This window comes from Myotis lucifugus, unplaced genomic scaffold, assembly GCF_000147115.1.
Source record: "Myotis lucifugus unplaced genomic scaffold, Myoluc2.0 scaffold_83, whole genome shotgun sequence".
Lineage (NCBI taxonomy): Eukaryota > Metazoa > Chordata > Mammalia > Chiroptera > Vespertilionidae > Myotis > Myotis lucifugus.
This window is the reverse complement of record NW_005871131.1, coordinates 975,140-984,103: the sequence shown is the minus strand read 5'-3', so window position 1 is coordinate 984,103 and position 8,964 is coordinate 975,140.

Here is an 8,964-nt window from a genome sequence, read left to right as displayed (position 1 = left end):
CGCTAGGGCTCCTGCCGCCAGCCTCCGCTCTCCGCCGGCGGCCTCCCCTCCGCACACCTGACGGAGGCCCCGCCCCTGGAAGCACAGGTGCACGCGGGCGTCGACGCTCAGGTGTTGAGGGCTGGTAGCTCCCTTAGGGCTCCCGAGCCAGGCAGGCGCCCCCCTGTCCTCCGACTTTTTCTGGGGGCGGGGGGAGGAATGGGAGAGCCGGGCTCTCGGGAGAGCACTCACTGCCCCAGGGAACGGCACCTTCCGATCTAACCGGGTTTCCAGAGCTACCCGCCTCCAGCCCTCGCCCCGCGCAGGTTCTCGCGCCACTGTGGGCTCTAGACGCTTCCACCGGGAAACATCTCTCTCCCCCTATTCCTTCTCCCCCTCCTCCTCCCTTTCTCTACACCCACCTCCTCCCCATTTGCGTTTGGAGGCAGGTACAGGGAGAAGTAAAAGCTTGTGTTGCTTAAAGGAATAGCGGTGCTGCTAGAACTGCTGACTCCCGCGTGGGAGCCGAGGGGAGTGATTTGTTTTATGGGCCCTTCGCTGTCTCATGGGAGGGGGGTGCCAACAGCAGCTCCGGTCTAGAGGGGAAATACTGTGTCTAGTGGGTGACTGATATTTCTCATTTCGTGTTGTGCCGGCTGTTGGAGAAGGGTGTCTGCTTTGCTACTTCACAAGATTCAATTTATTTGCTTTTGTTCCGATCTGCATGTTCCTGCTGCGTTTTAGAGCGTTTAAGAACAGTGTCTTTAAAGCAAAAGGCTAGGCGTCAAATAAGAAAATAAAAAAATAAGGGAAGGTTCGTCCTGACCAAGGGAGGCACACTGGGCATCCTCAATTGTTGGGGGCCACCTGGGAAGAGCGAGTGAGGACCAAACAAAAGACTCTCCAGGGGCCTGGATGGGAAGGATGGAAATAACCAGGCTCCTTGTCCTTTGTTGTGTTGTTTTGTTTTGTTTTGGAGAGGAGAGAAGAGGAGAGGAGGAGAAGTGGGGAGGAGCCCTGTGGCCATCTCACCCAAGGCAGCTTCTAAGCCCATTTCCTTTCAAAGGATTTTCTAAGCCCATTTCCTTTCAAAGGATTTTCCCATCCACCGACCCCTGAGTCCTGAAGCATGCACAGACCTCACAAGTACACCTTTCACTTGAGACCTAGTCTGCATAATCCCATCCTAATATTTGCTCACCATTCAGTTCAGTTCAGCCGGTATTCTAGATCTATTAAGAACTAGGTCTAGGCTAGGTGTTGTCCGGACAATTCTATGGCTTGGCCTCTCCCACAAGGACAAAGGACGAAAAGTGTGTGTATGCCCCTAATACATACAGAGCATAAGGTGTGTAGCAGGTATACAGAATGCTGTGCACCCAGCCAGTGTGGCTCAGTGGTTGAAGGTGGACCTGTGAACCAGGAGGTCACAGTTCAATTCAATGCCTGAGCTTTGGGTTCAATCCCCAGTAGGGGTTGTGCAGGAGGCAGCTGATCAATGATTCTCATCATTGATGTTTCTATCTGCCTCCCCCTTTCTCTAAAGTCAATAAAAATATTTTTTAACTTATAAAAGAATGCTATGCAAGCATCAAAAAGTCATTATAATTGGAGGAACAGAAACATTTCACAGAAGAGAGAACATTGTTACTGATTCTTAAAAACCAAAGGGGCCAGAATCAGTTTGGCTCAGTGGATAGAGTGTCGGCCTGCGGACTCAAGGGTCCCAGGTTCAATTCCGGTCAAGGGCATGTACCTTGGTTGCGGGCACATCCCCGGTGGGGAGTGTGCAGGAGGCAACTGATCGATGTTTCTCTCTCATCAATGTTTCTGGCTCTCTATCCCTCTCCCTTCCTCTCTGTAAAAAATCGATAAAAAATATATTAAAAAAAAACCAAAGGGGAGGGGAAGGGAGGGGATGAATAGATGGAGATCAGGGCAATTTGGGGGCAGTAAAGTTATTCTGTATGATACTGTAGTAGTGGATATAGAACATTATGCATTTGTCAAAACCCATAGAAGTGTACAGCACAAAGAATGAATCTTCATGTAAACTATGGACATTAGCTAATAATAATGCATCAATATTGGTTCATCAGTTATAACAATGTACCACACTAATGCAAGGTGTTCATAATAAGGGAAACTTGTGGGAGAGTACATGGGGAACTTTGTACTTTCTGTGACATTTTTCTGTAGACCCAAAACTGCTCTAAAAAATAGTCTTTTAAAAACAGATGACTGACTCTATAGGACATAAATGGGATGTGAGGCACAGGCCATTTGGGCTCGGGGAGGAAGGCTGGGGTGGCCACCAAAAGCCAGTGGGAGAAAGGCTTGCTGGCTTGCGAAGGAGACCAGCTCTCTCTGCTCTGCACTGGGAGCCTGTGTGTAAGCTGAGAAGTGACGTGATTAAATTTTGATTTGGGTCCCCAGGTTTTACACTTTAGGTCTTAACGAGTTTATGGAATTAGAATATTTAATATTTTCTACCCCAGCTTCTGAGTCTCATCTTTACAGTGTCTCCAGGAAGCTTTTTTTGAGGGCCTTGATTCAGCACAGTTCTGAATGCTTTGGCCCATTAGGTAATTTAAATATTTATATTCTGATAATAATGTGAATTACTGAATAAGTAAATAATAGCTAATGTTTTTAAAGACTTCCTATGTGCCAGGCACTAATATAGGTACTTTATGTATATTAACTCATAAGTTTCATAACTCAGCTATGAGACAGATAATATCAATACCTTCATTTCGCAGATAACAAAACCAAGACAGCAAGCAGTGGAGTAACTTGCCCAAAACTGCACACAATTATTTAGTGGCTGACACAATAAGACAAGAGGAAAGGCTGGAAAAAAAAGATTTTAGCTCTAAATCAGCCACATGCGATAAGACCCAATTATGTCATTAACACATTGTAGAGGTTTAATCCTCATGCCTAGACATATAAAACACGCCTATTTAAAGGCACCGCTGAGCTGGCATTCTAGACATGATTACCTGCATGTATTTAATTTCAAAGAACCTTGCTGATACCCTAGTTCAGAGCCTCACCACCTCACTTCTCTGGATCATTAACTAGATGCCCATCTGCATTCTTCCTCCCACAAATAACCACCACGCTCAAAAAACACCATGTCACTTCCCTAACCAAAAAAATAGGCTGGTTTCTCCTTCCTTCCATGTCCAATCTAAGCTCCTCTAACTAGCTTTCAGCCTCATCATTTCGCACCATTCACCTTCACTGTGGTCAGCAGTCTCCTCATTAGGCCATGAACATGCTGTGCTCATTTCGGACTCTCTGCCCTGCTTTGTGTTTGTTCGCTGACCTGAAATCCTGCCTTGCTGACCCCTAACTAAACCTTCCCTATTAAGTCCCTTACAAGTCTCTGCCTCCTCTGAGAAGCCAACTCTGATTTCTCCAACCACTGCAAACACACAGGTGCTCCTCCGTCCCCATCTCTCCCTCCTCAAAGGCCTACAGCACCTCGTTATTCCTTGGGTTACATACCTCCTTGTGTCTTGTTTGATTGCTTCTCGGCTGTAAATCCTGTCTCCCCAACCATAGTGCAGGTTCTTAAGCAAAGATCACCTCCTTGGCCCCTCCCTCCACTGCCAAGTGTCCTGCTTGCAGCAGACACACTAAATACTCTGGTCAGTCTGCATAGGATCATAAAAGCCCACAGATATCACTAGAAATTGTTAGCTAATATTTACAAAAATCCCATAAAGTTTATGGCAGGACGCTTGGCCCTTAGATGATAAAAAATATAAACAGAGGGGAAATTTTGGTCCTTTGCACTCCAGGAATTCTAATTAAGGAAGACAAATAAATAGATCCTGAAGGCCATATGCAGAAAATACCCATCAACAAACTGTGAAGTTGGGTCTCTCCATCCTCAGGCCCTTGTGCTCAGAGGATGTCCCTGACCCACCAACCACCAGGCAGGTGGATAAAGGGGGTGGGAACATGTGCTCCCGGTAGAAGAATGTCAGGCACAAAAGCCCAGAGCATGTACAGAAATCAATAACAAGGTGGTTAGGCTGGGACCTGGGGGTCCTTCAGAGACAGTAGTAAAAGGTGAGGCTGCAAAGGCAGGATGGAGTGGGATGGTGGAAAGTCCCCAATATCTTGCTCACCATTCTGGGTGTTGTTTTATAAGCCAGTGGTTCTGAAGTTTTTGGTCTCAGGAACCTTTACACTTTTAAAAATTATGGTAGACCCCAAAATGCTTTTGCTTGCTATGTAAGTTATATCAACTGATCTTTACCACATTCAAAGTTCAGACTGGAAACAATTAAAAATCACTTATAACTCACTTTAAAATAGTAATAAGCCCATTACATGTTAACATAATTTTTGTAAGAAAAGTAACTAAATGTCCCAAAATGCAATAGAATAGTCAGAAGAATGGAAGTCTTTTACATTTCCACAAATCTCTTTAGTCTGGCTGAAAGGAAGGCAACTAGATTCTTACATCTTCTTCAATATCCGATCTCTAGTGACAGAATGTTTGGGTTGAAATACGTGAAGAAAATCCAGCCTCACCCATTTGGAAAAGGGAGAACTGTTTTAATAGCTTTTTCAGATCATTGTGGATATTCTTCTTTGCTATGACACCAAAACTAAACTTTCAGCCTGGCCTGCGTGGCTCAGTGGTTGAATGTGGCTCTATGAACAAGGAGGTCACAGTTCAGTTCCCAGTCAACGGCACATGCCTGGGTTTCGGGCTGGAACCCCAGTGCGGGGCATGCAGGAGGCAGCTGATCAATGATTCTTTCTCATCATTAATGTTTCTATCTCTCTCCCCCTCTCCCTTCCTCTCTGAAATCAATTTTTTAAAAAAACTAAACTTTTAAAGGTTAGTTGAGATGTGGAATTTGAAACCATATCAGTGAAATTCTTCATATTCTGTTACGTTAAAATCTAACAGCTCATATTGCATTTTGAATGGATTTTTTTACCCATGTATAATTTGATAACATCATGCATTGGTCATTTGTAAAATATTGATTCATTGAGTTACACAGACTTTCCAATGTCAAAACGTTTCATTAGATAGTATTGAAAAACAACATTCATTGTTATCACCACCAATCCCATTAGAAAGGCTGTAAGTATTGGGAAGATGTCAAGTTCTCAGTGGTAGATAGAAGTTTTTGGAAATTCTAATTTTCACTTGAAAGCTCAAATTCTATAATTGGCACAAATACTGTCAGGCTTTTTCTTTGAGGTGACTGGCTCACTTCATTCATTTTCAGGAAAATATCTGCCATATACTTGGGTCTGAATACCAAAGTCTGTCTGTCAGTAAAAAGTGGTATTCCATGAAAAAGCAATCTACTCAGCTTCTCACCTCAAACCATCACACAAGTGAGACAAGCCTTGTGTGCAGCAAGCTGTTTTATGCATATGTCCCAGTTTGTCACCCAGTATGTGAAGCGACATCTACACATCTATGCAAGGGTTGAGATTTAATAAAAGTAACATATTTTACTGCTTCATCAAAGAGATCCTTAAGTAAAACTGCCCCAGCCTTTTTTTTATACTGTGAGTGCATGACAGAGATTGTACATAACACAATGTATGTCAACCAGTACACTTTGGTCTCACTGCCTTGACACTAGTGGTTCTGTTATTGATTGATTTTGCACCATCAGTGCAAATGTCCACACAGTGAAAACAAGTCTTAATGTTAGGAAAATAGTTTTGACCTCCAAGACCCCTTGAAAAGGTTTTAAGGTCCCCTAGGTGGGATTACTAGATAAAATACAGGATACTCAAATGTTGCATGGGACATACTTATACTAAAAAGTTATTTGTTGTTTATTTGAAATTCAAATGTAATAGGGCACCATTGGGCACAATAGCTTTATTTGCTACAACTAGCAACCTTACCTCTGGGTGTCCATAGAACACGCTTTGAAAACAGCTATTCTGGGGCCATTTTTTAAAATATATTTTTATTGATTTCAGAGAGGAAGGGAGAGGGAGAGAGAGAAAAACATCAAGGATGAGAGAGAATCATTTATTTGCTGCCTCCTGCGCGCCCCCTAGTGGGGATGAAGTTCGCAACCTGGAGCATGTGCTCTGACCTACTTGTGAACTCCTGGTTCATAGATCGATGCTCAACTACTGAAAAACACCAGGTGGCGGGCCGTTTTTGAGCAGAGACATGCTATCAGTGTTGTGCTTTATGAAAATAGCTCTAATCCCAGCAAGCAGAATGGATTGGGTGGTAGAAAAATTTGTAGGTATAGGATGTTCTGATGGGTCAATTAAAAAGATATTACTTCTGCCCTGGCTGGTGTGGTGTAGTTGGTTGGGTGTCGTCCTATGCACCAAAAAACCTTTTCGACTCCTGGTCAGGGCACATGCCCGTGTTTCGGGCACGATCCCATGCAGGAGGGAGCCGATCAATGTTTCTCTCTCTTTCCCTCTCCCTTCCTCTTTCTCTAAAAGTCATTTTAAAAATCTTGAAGGAGAAGGAGAAGGAGGAGGAGTAGGAGGAGGAGGAGGAGGAGGAGGAGGAGGAGAAAAAGAAGAGGAAGAAGAAGAAGAAGGAGAAGGAGAAGGAGAAGGAGAAGAAGAAGAAGAAGTTGTTACTTCTTAATTATAGTTATTGAGAGGGGCAAGCTATTCTAAGCTTCGGCAAGGAAAGCAGGAAGACCTGCCGAATACAGCCTCTAGCCTAGTGGGGTCACATATCCTGTGGTGCTAATTAGACACCCGCCTGCTACCCCAACCCACACCCAATACCAGGGCTTCTTGATCCCAACTGACTTATACCCCACCCAGCAAAATGTAAAGGCCTTTCTTTTTGCTTTGGCCACATGGAAAGTAGAGCCCAGCTGGTCTTTATCCTTCATCAACTATTCACTTGAAGAGTAGGAGTTACATTTCACATCAGACGAAATAATTCCAGTTTCTTAACTGGTTCATTTCCATCCCCGTTAACCCAAATCGTAAGTCTTATCCATCACTCTCTGATGCGACAAATCCTCTCTATTTCCCCATTGGGGAAATCCTGGCAGAGTCCAATACATAGTCAACACCCCATTTTCCATGCTGACTGAGGGAAGCAGTGAAGGGGATGAGTCTTCAGTTTTCCATCTGCGATATAAATTGGTTCTAAAACATGATCTCTGAGAGTTCTTGCCATTCTAAGATGGGGTAGTGGAGAGCCTAGACTTTGTAGCCAGATAGATCTGGGCTCAATTCCTGGTGTTGTCAGCTACTAGCTAGGTTGCTTTGAGAAACTCACCCTCTTGGGTAACATAAGAATAATATCACTCATCTTATTGATTTATTGCAAAGATTAAAAATAATGTTGTAGAGCCTCTGACACATACCATCAAGTTGAATCATATAGCTTATATGATTTAAATATACAGTTACAGAGAGAGAAAGGGAGGGGAGGAGCGAGGGAGGGCACCCTTTAAATAGTGCTGGCAGGGGTCTACCCTTCTTGTGCTTGGTCTTAGTTCTTACCTCTATGCCCTGACTTTCAAACTTAAATCTCTGCCCCTATTCAGATAAAATCCACAGTAGTGGCTCTCCTTTTCATTAACAGCATTCTGTCATTCAACATGGTCCCAAAGCAATAGAACACAGTTGGGGGGGGGGGCGTTAATAGTCTTCGTATTTTGCTTACATTTTAATTTCCAGGACATGCTTTAGTATTTAAGATTCAACAGCCAATACTGATAACCCCCAAAACAGATAGAGCAAAAGGACAGAGATAATAGTAAAAGTAGGTATTTACATACATGCACATAAGTGCCACTCCATGGCCCATGCTGAATGTAACAGTAGACACACACACACACACACACACACACACACACACAGCATGCCCAGCATGGGGTTTAGTCAACACTACTGCACAGTCACCTCCAGGTTAAAAGCATTAGCGAACCACTGGAAATAAAACTGATATATTCACACGCTGTAATGGAAAAATAAGACAAGTCTGCATCTGATCAACCCCAGGAGCAAATTTACAAGGACAGGAAGTTGTTCGGGAGATCCAGAGAGTCAATAAATGTCAGAAATTTTATAGTTCCAACATTACAGTTTCTCTTCTGTTTCTTCAGAGCAATTGTTTAAATATTCTATTCACAAAACAGAAATTGAAGTTTAAAAGGCTCCAGTTTACACAGTATCTCACAGACCCGGCACCTACCATATTTGCAGACCTGTTTACTGACATAAGCCTTCTCAAGTTCTAAATCCATGTTTTGAATTTAGAGCATTCAGTGTAAATAATCAAAATATTTAGAATCTGCATCTCATCAGTTTTACTAATAAACCCTTAGAAATAAGCAGCACAAATATTGAGTTCTTTGTATCCTTTTAATCCACTTTGGTTAGCAAAGTAGAGAGTACTTAGCCAATTTAGGAACATTTTCTTTCTGTTTGATAAAAATGTGATATTTTCATGCAGTAACTTCTCTTAGCTTCACAATTACGGTGATAAATAGATGCTAAAATTTTGAATTGGATCCTGGGTTTGAAATTTAGGTAAAATAGCCAGACCTTTATATATCCTAGGTTATTAGAACATACCACCAGGGAGGGGGCAGGGGAGAATGCAACTTTTAAAAGGTTCCAATTTGAGAAACTTTTATAAATGAGAGGAACATTATAGGAGCCAAAAACACTTACATGAAGGAGAATCGTTATACAAACTTAGATAACTCAGTGGATTATCTGTTTCGTGTTCTAATAACCAGGGTGGCACTGGATTGCATCCAAAAATATGGAACTTTCTATTTGTCAGTTTTATCTTTTTTTAGGTTGCTATTTTTAATGTGTGTTTATAATACACTGAAGACATCTCAGTCAATCATGTATTGAGCAAAATAATCACCATGGCAGGGAGACACACATGGTAGTCTTTATTGTCAACATGTCTATAAAACTGAATAAATATTTGTTAGTGTTCCATTTTGATAAATACAAGGAACACATGGGGCT